Here is a 14,030-nt window from a genome sequence, read left to right as displayed (position 1 = left end):
TTTTCAAATACATGTTAAAAAATCCAAAGGTAGAAAGGCAAAAATTCTAAAGTTTCCTTGACCCAAAAGTGTTTGACTGTTTTGAACAGTTTTTCATCTCAAATGCTTTCATCTTCTTTTTCCCCGTAAAAGAGAGAGTGTGTGAACTCAACTTATAGTGGAAAACATTTCTTGGAACATGAAGAGTCAGTCACATAATGACTGGAATCAAACAGCAGTAGTCTAAGACTTTAAACATGGAGACACCATGTCACCTTCATAATCTAATTTTAAATCCTTCTAGATGAAAGTTGTTATTATTATTATTATTATTATTGCTACTACATTTTATCCTTTTAGAGTATGTCCTCTACAGTGTTGCCCTAATTGACTTTTCTATAACTGCAACAGTATTTTTATGCATTACAAGTCATATTAATAAATAAGCATCAGAATTATAATGCTTCCACCTGGGAGTACTTTAGTTAAAGGCCATGTTTTGTTCAAAAGGTAAATAGTTTAAATGTTGTCAAGTTTAGAATTAAAAAAATAAAATGCAATTAAGCTGGCTTTTATCCCAAATGTTTTCCCTGAAAGTATCCCAGGATGAATATAATAAAAAACATAAGCAAACTCACCTTCTGCAGTTAGGTTTCATGTGTTGTGTGTCAAAGTTTTGTGAAGATTATTCTTTACGCACTAAACATGACATTTTAGACAGAAAGAGAAAATAAATTTAAGAAGAAATTTAAACCCTATATTATTACTGAAACCATATTTTAGAATTATTTAAATTATTTAAAACTTTACTATTGAACAGAAAAATATTGAGGAGTGATATTTGGCACAAATTACATGAGAACTGAATATAATCTAATTCACAAGCTTCTTTATTAAATTTTAATTACATAATTACCTCAAGGTAACTTTAAGGTTTTCAGAGAATGCATTTTGTTTTCAAGGCATCAACACTTCAGCAGTTGACACTGTATCTGAAATCTGAGCTCTGGAATGTACAATGCCAAAAACTCTTTCAAACTTTTTGTTCCAGTATGGTGCAACTTTCATATTCTAGTGGCAGTTTGGACGTTTTCTCCCAAATTTGCCCTAAACCAGGACCACTTACTTCATGACTTAGGGCAAGTGCCCTGAGGTGGAGATGACACAGCAAATATTCTGGAAACATTATAGCCTGGATATGTATTACTGGAGAGCTGCCAGAGAGGACAGATCCAACAGAGCCTGTGAGCCAGATGCCAGTTTTCTGAATATGGATCAAGTTGAGGGAAGGAGTTCTAGAGATTCTGACCAAAAGTTTGTGAAAAATACTGTACTTCCATCTAAAACATTTATTTCAGCAATATCTACAGTTTGAGAATGAAATGTATGAGTTCTGAGAATACAAATGAAAAATTCAACTAAAGTTAAAGCCAAGCTGGATATGCTGTTGGAATATAGAATCTGCTAAAGTGCATGGCAAATGGATTTTCTTTCCTATTTATAATTGCTGTGTTGAATATAATTGTGCTGTGCAATTGGCTAATCATAGAGCAATCTGCTTCATATTGGTTTGTCTGCCACTATCATGTCTGTAACTTCTATATATTGTTTAATAAAACTGCCAATTTTCATTCTTTTGAGAGCCTCTTGGTGTCAAAGTATTTTAAATTTACCGTGATTACTACTCCAGTAATAAGGCATAACTGTGCATAAGTGTTGGAAATATGAGACAACGAGATTCAATAATTGGCTGCTACCTCTAATGTTGCTCTGATTTTACACACTAAGCTGTATCTTCTATTTACACAAATGTTTGATTTTAAGCCCATGAGCCCTATTCTGTGCCCAGTAGAGAATATTCTCCCTTTTCTTAAATTCTCTTCAAAGTCATGCAAATTCAAGAAAATCCTAACAAATCTGTGAATTTTTCCTTCAAAAAAAGCAATTTTTCTATAGGGCCATTTAAAAAAGGTGGAGGAGGTTATAAATCCCCACACAAAATAGTGAGGAATTGCATACACTATACATTAACAGCCTCACCATGGACCCTAGATATCAAATGTTTTCATACTTGTTAGAAAATCATGAAAAACCTGTTTTGGAGACTGCTTTGACCAATAAACCTCTCCATAAATGTCACATCAGAACACAAACCATTAAAGCAGTTCATAAGACACCTTTGAGAATACTTGAACAAGCATATGGTGTGCCTTTTATGCATCCAACCAGGAGCATTAAAATAAAAGGGTTACTTTTACTGTGATCCCCTTAATTGCAATATCTTCCAGCAATGTTGTGTTGGAAACAAGGTCATCTAATGGCCTAACTAGCTCATCTTCCCTTTGGGAAAAGTGCATGTTATTCATATGGGTATAAATGAAGCTGCAACTAGAGGAGATACCAGTGTTTGGAGACATTAGACTAGGTACAAAAACCCCCAACTTCAAATATGGTCAATTTTACACTATTTATTTTGCTATAAGTATGCCTTATTTAAAAGGAGAAAATATAGTATCAGTTTAGGCCAGCTTATGTCGCTTGAGTTCCCATAAAGGATCCCTTATTTTCCTGATTTTGTGGGGAGAAACAATCTCTAGAACACCAAAATGAAAAGTGGTCCTAGTGACAGGCTACTGGCATGCTTGTTGCATTCTGTTAGTGACTTTCCCTTCAGAAGTAAACCTGCAAGGCTAAGCACTTTGGGGTCTCAGTACATAACTGAAAAAAATGAATTGATAGTTGTGCTTGAGCACTAGCAAGAGGTAAGAGTGATGGTAAGTGTAATAAGTTTGAAACACCAGGAACATACAATTGTTCTGAAATCCCATTATGAAGATGTATTATTATTAGGTTCTGCTGTTGCCTCAGTAAGAGAGAGAATATAAAACACAAATCAGAGGGCACAATGATTGGGATGAAATCTTAAGATGTCCGTTTTCTAAACAAACTCACAAATCACTTCCTTTGCTTGGAAAGGCAGATGCACCATTTTGAAGAGCCCCAAGAAAGAGGATGTAGAAGACATCTTGCTGTTTTAGATTTCACAATCTAACCGGAGAAACTTGAATTGTGCCAATAGGCATTGCAAACAACTCAACTTCTCTGCCAATATGGCAATTTGCATAGCATTACCCATAATGCTTCAAACTGTGCCTTTGCTTTGAAAACAGATTTAATTGAGCCTTGCTGAGCTGCATTAATGTGTCTGTTTAAATTGAGCAAATCTAATTAGCTCACATGAAAGTTATGCCACCTCTGGTGCAGCAAAGCTAATGCAATTAAAGTCAGCCAGATGTATTGAGTATTGTAAACATGAAGTCAGACTGGTGGAGAATAGCTCAGTATTCATCAGAGACTGGACAGTTTTGTAACACATTAACAACAGCTGCACTCTCTAAAGTGTACAAGTATATATTGTGCTGTATATATGACTACTTCTAAATTCCAAGGTTTTTGCATCTTCAACAATACTTGTTATAAGATTAGAACAATCTCATCTGTGTGTGCCAACCCAAGACTGTTTTTTTTTTTCCAATTAGACCACTACTTGCTTATACAGCATTGCTACAAAATCAATATTTACTAAACATTGCACAGAAAAATACTATTTATATTGGAAATTATTTCCTTGACTATTTTTATGCCTTTATGAACTAGATTTCTAAAAAAAACTGTATTTAAATGCATAACTGGGAAAATGCCAAGATACATTTCAAAAATAGTCAGAAGATGCTTAATAGGAAAAAAAATGTTTTTAAGATGATTCATTATTTTCACTACACAGTCCTTCTACCATCTCCTAGTTAACAGCTACCTATAAACAGGTTAGCACTTGAGATGGTGTCTTATTCCTATACAGTTGGGGTTTCTCTAATAGATACTGATTTCAGTATCTGATTTTGTAGATGTCACTATAAAAAATTATAATTCTTGAAGGAAATGCTTCAAATCATACTTCCTCTTTGAAAACCTCACTTAAGATAGATGTCTGCATCTCTTCTTTGCAGTAATTTTTTGTTTCTGCTTTGTATTCCCTTCCCAGAATGCCAAAATGACTGAAAAAAAAAATTGGCTTCTTTCCTGGCAATTGATAATCTTCTTCCTCCTCATTTATTAAATTAAGCTATAATTGCTTTCAATCTTAATCAAGTCCAGTGTATCACACTGTGGAAAAGATTTTCGGTGGAAAATAAGGTAGGCTGTGCTCTCTTTGCTCTTCTTAAATCTTGGACATACCATTTTCTAACTTCTCAATTTTCCTGTCTGTAAAATGGACATAGCTTTTCCCAAAGTAAATATGATTTTGGTTTTCTTTTCATTCCCTGCCCAAGAAAGTTAGAGATATAAACACTATAGAATGAAAGCATGTTGCAAAATTGATTTTTTTAAGTAGTAGGTTAAATATAGATTAGAAAAATATGTATTCAGAAGATACCTTGGGTACATCTTTTAAAAATTAGCAGCTTTTGAGGGTATAAATAACACCTTTAAAAATAGGGAAAATTAATTAGGAATTAAAATTTTTAACACTTACAACCATTACACGTAAGAACAAAGTCATCTTAAATATGTTCAAGAGAAAGTTTTCTATACTTAGTTTAGCTGCATACCTCAAGTTCTAGACTCTATTTTGTGAGAGTTTCTAAAGTAAAGGTAACAAGGTAGCAAAATCCAATTTAATATTTCTTTGCTGGATATTTAGATTTTTCTATGGAGTTTTCACTACTGAGAAGGCAAAGTCTTGATGAACGAATGGTGTAAAATATCCTTTCTTTCCCTACCATTTTTCATGTCTGATGTCCCGAGACCCTGAAATAAGTGACAACAGCTTAGAAGATGCTCCAGATGCTTAATCCAATGATCTATTATTTTTGTTATCCTATGCTGAGATGCCTCTCCTCAACCTATAGCCACCTTAAGGAGAGGCATACTGGGGTACCAGTGCAGTCTTTTCTGTACTGAGGGTGTTGTACAGCTACTTCCCTCCCACCCCTCCTCTCCCAGGCCAGGTCATAGCAGAGGGCTTGCACTGGTATAAGGGTAGCAAGTGGATTCTTCAATCAAATTGACTTATACTTGGATGAATGACTTATACATTTGGATGAATGAAGAAATCATGAGCAGGGGGAAGGGCAGATTTTGGGGGTTCCTTTGTTGTTTGTTTGTTTGTTTGTTTGTGGTGCTGGGCAAAATACAGATTCACTTGATATTCTTCATCTGAATTTTATAAAAGTAAATTTCTGTTGAGCACTAACAAACCTTCATTACCAAAAACTGTTAACTAGTTTGGCCATCTCTTAAAAGTCACCATTTTAAGAAATGTCAAAATGCTTGACACTTCATAGAATCATAGAATGATTTGGGTTGGAGGGGATGTTTAAATGTCATCTAGTCCAATTTCTCGGCAATGGCCCGGACATCTTCATCTAGATTTAGAGATTATGACAGGAGGGCTGCCAACAACCTGACAGGCATAATACAGCAGACAATGCTGTAGCAGTGGAAGATTTCATGTACAGAGGCCTTTCAGACTGGACTGAGAAGCTGTAATCAATGTGATCAGGAATTTAGTAACTCTAACATAAGAATGAAAACAAAGATGGCTTACACGTAGCTTACAAAACAACGGAGGAATAGCAATTCTAGTCATTTTTAGAGCTGAAAGGAAAGTTCTATATAACAATAAAGAATAATGTTGTAGGAGGAATATAGGGAGACACAAAGGTGAGATTCAGACTCTGTAAATCTTGACTGAGATAATAAAAAAGTCTATCTTCAAGCTTTAGTCTGTCTGCTGTTTTTGCCGGGTTAATTGGATCCTCAAATTGATGCTTATATCTTTTATTCACCTCTGTTGTGCTGTATTTCTCTAATATGTATCCAAACGCATGTGTAACTATATTAATATCACCATATTGATATTTGCATAAGTGCAAGCTGATTTCCAGATTTAGTTTTTGGAACTCACCTGCTTTCACCTCAAACACCTCACCTGCTGGCTGATTTCTGTCTTTGGATGAAAGCATTTGGTACTCCAATACAACACAGATCACAGAGGCCTAGAGTCATATTACATGAAAGTTTCTTCATCAGGAAAAGTAATTGCAAATAACTAAGAAAGTCCTGTACAATATAACAACAATTTTTTATCTACTTCCCCCAGCAGCAAAGAAACCCTCTTGCATATTCTGCAGAAGAATTGATAAGACTGAGTTTTTTCCAGACCTCCAACCGTAACAAAAACTTGTCTCATACAAATAATAATTAAATATCATCCTTATTTGCTAATATATCCGTAGAGGTCACACTCAGTTTACATATTTTGGCTCTGCAAATTGTTTTTGGACCATTTTGCTATGTGATTCTAATTAGAAGATTGCAAGTTTATAAACAAATCAGGGTGCCAAGTCAGCCTGTCACACTGATTATAAGTGAAGTACAGAAAATAAATTGATTAAGCATTAGTTATAAAAGCAGAACAAACTACCACATCAGGCATCAGAATACAACACGAAATGCAGGTGGAAAGGAAAAGACCAGTGATATCAGTTAGCAGAAAGTGGAGAAATATGGGAAAAAACACAGCATAAACTGAGGGAATAACGGATAACGTACAACAAACTCAGATCTCTTTTATTGGCAGCAAGTACGGAATATCTGAAAATAAAATAAAAACTTTTTTAATTTAGCAAAATCAATTTGCAAACCAGCCCTTGGGAATTGTGTTCGCAGCATTAGAGAAGATTTACTTTTGCAAAATATATCAGATCCTGGCAATCACATTAGTTATTAAGACAGCACATTAAGTTATTTATGCAATATTTTCTTTGAAAAAGTGAGAGTGCATGCTTAATGCAGGTAACAGACAATAAAAATAAAATTACCTTTTCCTAGAAGATGAAAATTTGGACCTTTTTACATAGTTCAAGGCAGTAATCCAAGTAGAACAAGTTAAGACTACCACTGCCTCCACTGCAGAGCTAGGAGCAATATCAGCTTAAGTTGTATAAGGCTGCAACTAATTGTAATTGGCTTGGTCAATTGGAAAGCTTGCAGGGGATATTTTGACAGAAGGCTCTTTCTGATAAAATAAATAAATTAATTAAATCAAGCTAAACACCCACTGACCAACTTGAACTGAAATGTTATAGGGAAAGATAAGCTATTGGAATTAATCTCTTTGCAAAAGTTGTTGGTGTTGCTATCAAAAAAAAATATCACATATTTAGAAACCATTTTTTAAAGTATTAATGGGGTTAAAAAATTAAGAAAGACATTAGGAAACTAAAACACTGCTTTAAGTGATCCAAAATACATTTCCTTTAATCTCTCAAGATTTTTGTTCATCTTTGGGAGTGAAGAGAAAGAGCTCCAAACATGTATCCCAGGACAGCTTTTTGCAGCAGCTCTCATTTAAATATAAACTCAAGTAGGTCAAGTAGGCTTATCACAATTTTAAATAAGCTCCATCTAGATTTTTGATATCCCTTATACTGTTTATAGAACTTATTCATTGTATTTTTAACTCTGCAAGGAAGCTCTCTAGAGACTATTCTCCCTCTCCAGTACTTGTATTCATGGTTTTGTTAAAAAGAAACACTCCCAGAGAAACTATGAGCACCACGACCATAGAGATGTAATTTCTGAGCTTTTTCTGCCCTGCTTCTGATCATCACAAGACATACAATATCTAAAAAAAATAAATGCTCATCAGACTGAACAAATTCTTTTCAAAAATACCTTAGGTCTTCAGAATATTAAAAAGACTTTTAAAGTAAATAGCTCCGTTCTATATGCCTTTCCTTACACACCACATGACCATTAAGACGTCTAACTACTCCTTAGTCAGTAGTTACCTAAATCAGCATTTTCCTCATTTGAGCTCCTAAATATCCCTACCTGCATGTTTAAGACACTAAATAAAGTCCCTACTCTCATTTTCATAGTCCCATTCTAATCAGAGGCACTGTTTGGTGGTCCCCTGGTGCATCCTAGTAGAGAAACAGAGTATAACTGCTTTGAATTTAATGGAAGGGGTTTTTTCAGAAGTATGGCAAATATCTGTTTTAAAACAAGAGACAAGAAAACATTTTTTTCCTGTGTTACCAGTAGTTCTGACTTCTCCAGCTGTGTTCTTGAATCTCTATCATATCCCTAACAGTACTTTAAAGAGATATACGGGTCTCGCCTGCATCTCTTTTTTCTTTATGGGGAAGTCATAAATACTTGAAAGCTCTCTTAACAGGATAATTATTGCTTGTTGTAATTTGCTGGCCACTGCATTGCTCTGAGAAACAATAGAAATAGAAATAATGTACAGCAGTTGAGACCAGGCACTATATGTCTTTAAAGAACAACGAGAGGATTATCTGTGGTCAAAGAAAATAAATGTACAAGCTCCATACAAGATTTGGCAAACAACTATATAAAGTTAAGGCTTTTTTTTTGCTTTATTTTCCATTTTATGTGCTCTTTCTCTGATGATACATTGTATTGTATTACCGCGACCTGTGTGGGTCGCAATTGGTGAGAGAGAGACGGTGAATCTTGTATCTTGATCAGAAGGCTGAATTTATTAATATATGATATAATACATTATAATTATACTAAAAAGAATATAGAGAGAGGTTTGCAGAGCAGCTAGCTAAGCTGAGAAGAGATAGAAAAGAACCCACAACAAAGTTGTGGCCAAGGACTCAGTCCCCTGGCTTGAACTGATGATTGGCTCTTAATTATAAACATAGAAAATGAGCCAATCAAGGTGAATCCTATTGCATTCCACAGCAGCTGATAATAATTGTTTACCTTCTCTTCGGGGGCCTCTGGCTCCCGAAGACACAGAAATATGAAAGGAAGGATTTCTGTGGAGAAATGTCTGCGACAGTATTGCAGAAGTATCCCAGCTGTGACTTGACCAGGATATTTTATTTTCCAACATAACTTTCAAGAGAAAGAGTGTAGGAAATTTTTAATGAGAAAGGTAAGAGTGACTCTTGTTTTTGAATGTCCCTCAATAACCAACGCCTGTGCTATCCTTATTTCACTGACTCTACATAAACCCAGCTAAAGAGACTGGAGGCTTTCAAAAAAGGTGTCTGTGCATGTCAGAGAGCAGATGCTCTCTGTGAACTAGGTAGCGGGTTGTGAAAGAAATCTCTGAAGGGGAAGGACGAGGCAAAAACTTCCATTGTCAGAAAAATCAGCCTCTGCTTTAGACTGTTAGAAGAGGTGAGACCTACCACAGGGTACAAGTCAAGGCTGCATCATTTCAAAGACTTATGGGCACATAGAGCTTTTAAAACCAGCAGTGACTGTAATTCAGAAACCTTTTTCTAAGTCTTTTCTCCTGTTGTGCTACCAGACTGGGTCAATTAGGAAGCTCAAAACAGCTGTGGTGGGATTCCTGAAGGGATGTATAGGGAAGGAGGATCTCAGTAAGCTGAAACATCAGATCCAAGGTTTATGATGATTATTGAGACTTGTACCCTCAGACAGGAAAAAAGGTGCCAAGATTAAAGCCTAAAATGTGTCTGAAATGCTCAGAAATTAATATTGATCCTGATTTCTGGCTAGAATGTAGGCTTTGTTGTTGGCTGTGCTCCTTCTGTAAAGTGGTACAAAAGTGCCTGAGACAGAAGATATGTTGGTCCTATATGTAAAGCCCACCTGGTCCTCCACTTGCTGAGAATAATGGTAAATTTGGGTTGTGAGGCCTAAGTAAGGAGAGAATAAACCCAAGCTTATCAGCAGGGCTTTTTCTCTCACAAACCTTACACTGCCCACTGCATCTGGAATTACTTGACCCTTGCCAGACTAGGTGTATTTTTACTTCCTGGGATTTCCAGTCCTTGAGTTAAAGCTGGAATAAGAAAGAAGCCATGTCTGTAGGATTAATATCTGTGGACCTGAGAGGCTGAAAGGAATTGCATCCGTAAGATCCTGGCCTAAGATTCATTAGCACCAAAAAACCGCTTGGTATAGCTCAGAACTGCGTATGTTACCAAATGATGGTGCCAGAATGCTGTGCCCTGATAAGGGATGATGCACTAGCCAGAGATGTGCCATGCTGTAGGAAGAGCACAGTTATTTATGTGAGCTAATACACAGAGCTGCAATCACTTTTGAAATCAGTGCAAAATCTTTTTTTCCGCTAAGCTCTAATTTGGAATCTAGTGTGTTCATTAAACTACAAAATTGTGCAGCCCTCATATCTGGGCCTGATGCTATAAGTTTTCATATGAAATGACCTCTAGCTCAGAGAAGGGCTGCAATTTCACCTCCTACAAATTAATCCTACACAAACCCAGTGTGACACATGAATCATGTAAAATATTTCTGCAGTATTTTTAAGGCCTAGGGGGATACCTGTTCAGAGGATGAAAAAAAATAACCTGATATCTGCAGTGGGATTTATTGAGCACAGGTTTTAAAGAGGTTGCATTTATCAAGCACTGTTGAATGGATACTTGTCTGGAGTTTTCCAAAGAATTTCTAGTTGCATATAGGTTTGTGGTCCAGATCTGGACAAACACTAGGGAGAAAGATAAAGAACTAATTTTTTGAAGACTTATTCTCCAAAGAATCCTTGGAGGAAAAGTTCAAAAGGCAGATTCACAATAATATATTCAGAAAGTGCATGCTTAACCAGGGCAAATAATGATAGCTATATTCCCTGGTATTCCTTTGGGTGTAACAGAGAGTACCACTGCAGAAATTTGGTGTGCTGCTTTTTTTGTACCATCCCCTCAAAAAAGGACTTTTCAACAAGGGCAGGTGGCTGGCTTTGTGCTTTATCTGATTATTGATCAAATATGTAGGACAGCACACTTATAATGTGTGTGTCTTGGATATTCTTCAGATATGCTATAATCCTTCAGACACAGTGCAGTCCTGTCTATAGGAATCACAGCAGTAGCTATGCATAAAAAATTTGGAAGTGCAGATATATTTTTGGAGGGGGAAAATATCTTCTGCAGGTTCAGTGCCACTGTATTTTAACTCTGGTTATTTCATTTTCTATGTCATGCTAAGGATGAGGAGAATTTTCTCCCTAGCCTCCTACTGAGACAGTATAGGACTACTGGGGACAGCTAAAGTTGCTGACTGATGAATGATAACCAGTTTGTAGACAAGAATTGATGTAGATAAGTAATCTAATGATGACTAGTGAATGAGATTCTCTTTCTGGCACTTTGGGTAAACTTTACTCCTCTTTAAAAGAGGTTGATAACAAGGCAATAAAAGGATTTTCTGCAATACCAATTTTGCAGCTTGTCCAACTCTCAACCAGGCTTTGCAACAACTCACCTTTAGGAATCAGTTCCAGATTAGACAAAAGATTATCAAAGGAAACTTCCATTATAAATTACTCCTTTCATGTTTTTCTCTACTGATAAACTGAACAGGGCTAACTCATTAGGCTTGAGCACTGTCTGAAGATTGTTCAAACTGTTAGTGTGATCCTAGTCACAGTTTTGAACTGTGTTGACTAGAACTTGTACAGGCAAAACCCAGGCACTGTTTGGAGGTTAGGGTAGACCAATAACCTTTGGAATGAAATAGATTAGGAACTATGTCAGATTATGTAAAATTAGGAATTTTTGTCAGAGGAAAAGTGCTTGTAACTGCAGAGATGGAGCTGTGACATAACAGCGGACTTGAGGGACAGAACACCATTCTTGATCCATTTCATATGAGTCTAAATACTACATAAAAGAATATATGCAGCAGCAACCTGCAAAATTCCTTGAGATGCCTGTCTTGCTTTCCTGTGCAGAAATAGAGCTTGTGCCAACAGGAAGTTGAAGGTCACTTCAACAAACTTAATTTTTCTCAAAGCTATTAGAAGGTTTGTGAAAAAGGGACAGTCACAGGTCACGAACTTTGCCACAATCCTTGTGCATGGCTGAGGGTCCCTGCCCTCCAGAAGTATAACCTGTTGGGTCTCCTCCTAACTCAGAGATCTGGCGACATGCTTTTCTTTCATTGCAAAAGAGACACTTAGGGAGTTGTAAAGGGAATCTGCAGTTGGGAAAAATAATACTTCAGCCACACTATGCTATTTGAGACGGTTCATTATTTTTTCCCAGGCTGCTTTCTTAAGGAGAAAGATCATAGATTCACACCTCCACAAGAGAAGATGAGATTCTCCTTTGCCATCTCCTTACTTTCAGTGACTAAACCATAAGCTTCAAAAACTGATTTTGATCATGGAAAATATGAACTCTTCTAAGACTAATCAAGTTCTCTTTAGTCTGCTTCAGATATAATCAAATTATGCCAAATTTCTTCTTTATAGCACACAATATAATTAGAACAGGAATAACTATGTCCTTGCTACCTGTTAGCAAATCCTCGCTTCAAAGTGTGCTTTATATTTAGATTCTATACAAATCTTGCTGTTTCAAATATGTCAAATATATCTCTCTTTGTATTTAAAGAAACAGACTATTTCACATTTATGATAAACTGCTTAACAGCAAGTCACATCAAACAGTTGTAGGATGTAATTTTGTCTAATAAGATTAGCATACTTGATATTCAGACCCTTGACTTGTTTGAGGGATCTCAATACCAGTACAGAAATATGATGTTCCCTGCCATGTTTCTTTGTTAAATTGAGAGAAGAAAAGCCTAGACATTGGAGTGCTCCTCAAAGAGTTTGCAGATTTCTTTAATACATCTCCTAGGATGAAAGTTTTTTATTTTTCTCCAATCTCGAATATCTTTTCATAATGTGAGGTGAAGAATATGAACAAAACTCACAAAAATTGTGATGCAGTCCTTTTACAAACTATTTGTGTTTGTAAGTGACAAGAGAGAAAATATATTTTGTTGCTAACAGTTAAGACCCAAATAAGAATAAAAATATATTACATTTAATGATTTGAATTTTAATAATTTTATGTGTACAGGAAGAGTTGTATCCTTTACAAGTATATTTGGACTAAACTATAGCTTCATTTTGCAAATCTGGAATCTCTGCTTCATTACCCATTAAGTCTAGCATCACTTTAGCAAATAATATGATTAAATAATCTGAGGAGACAGTTTCAGAGAAAACTGTGCTAAATTATTTTCAAACTTCACAGATTTTCATGGGATTAAGGTAGGATTGCATGCAAAAGTCCATGCAATTAAACAAAAGTTCTTTAGTCCAAAGTGTCTATTGAATTATTTTCTGATTGATAATGCTGTTTGGTAACCTGCTGAAATTATGATGGGTAGTTCATGCTTTCTTCTCATTGACTTTGGTATCTTTTTCAAATGTTGCAAATTACAGAATATATTTAAAAAATGGTAATGGCAGAAGGAATTGGTCATATGTTTAGGAGATTGAACTCATTGCACAAATCTGACCATTTTCAAGGGTTTGGATCACAGCAGTGACAAGTGCTAACAGAAATACATCTTGCTGTACATGGGGAGGATGAATCATGCAATGTCACCTCACAAAGACTTGTCATTGTGTGCACTGGGGAGATGGAGAAAATAATTAAGGTTTTGACTGATGATGATTTAAAATCAATATTTGCTCAATTTTTCACACAATAAGTCTCTTAAACATTTTAATTATACAGACACGAGAAATTGGTGTGCATTCTCTTATTTGGTTACAATTAAACTAACTCTCATTTTTAAGGGAAGACCTTAATAGCAATGTACCTGATTGCTAATTTTTTCTATTTCTAACACATAGCTGGATAAAAAGCTTCCAGAAAATCTTGGAAGAGTAGGCCATGGGTAGCAGAGGGTTAAGTCTAGAGAACACTCAAACCAGATAAACTCAAAATATGTTCATATTATATAAAAGAAATGGTCAGAAAATCAGATTTCAGTCCTCTGAATATCATCCATATTCAAGTAATTTCATCCAACTCAAGTCACATTAAAACATCCTAAACAGGTCCATATTCAAATTCCGTATTCATAGTGCTGAAAATCCATTTTGTTTTAAAATTATGCCTGTCTTTTGGCTGTGCTAATATTTTTAGCTGACTGCTTTGGCAACACAACCTTTGGCTTCCCAACATTTTCCATTTCAAAGCCAC

The sequence above is a fragment of the Ammospiza nelsoni genome, chromosome 5, assembly GCF_027579445.1.
Source record: "Ammospiza nelsoni isolate bAmmNel1 chromosome 5, bAmmNel1.pri, whole genome shotgun sequence".
NCBI classification, from domain to species: domain Eukaryota; kingdom Metazoa; phylum Chordata; class Aves; order Passeriformes; family Passerellidae; genus Ammospiza; species Ammospiza nelsoni.
Note: the sequence above shows the minus strand (reverse complement) of the source record.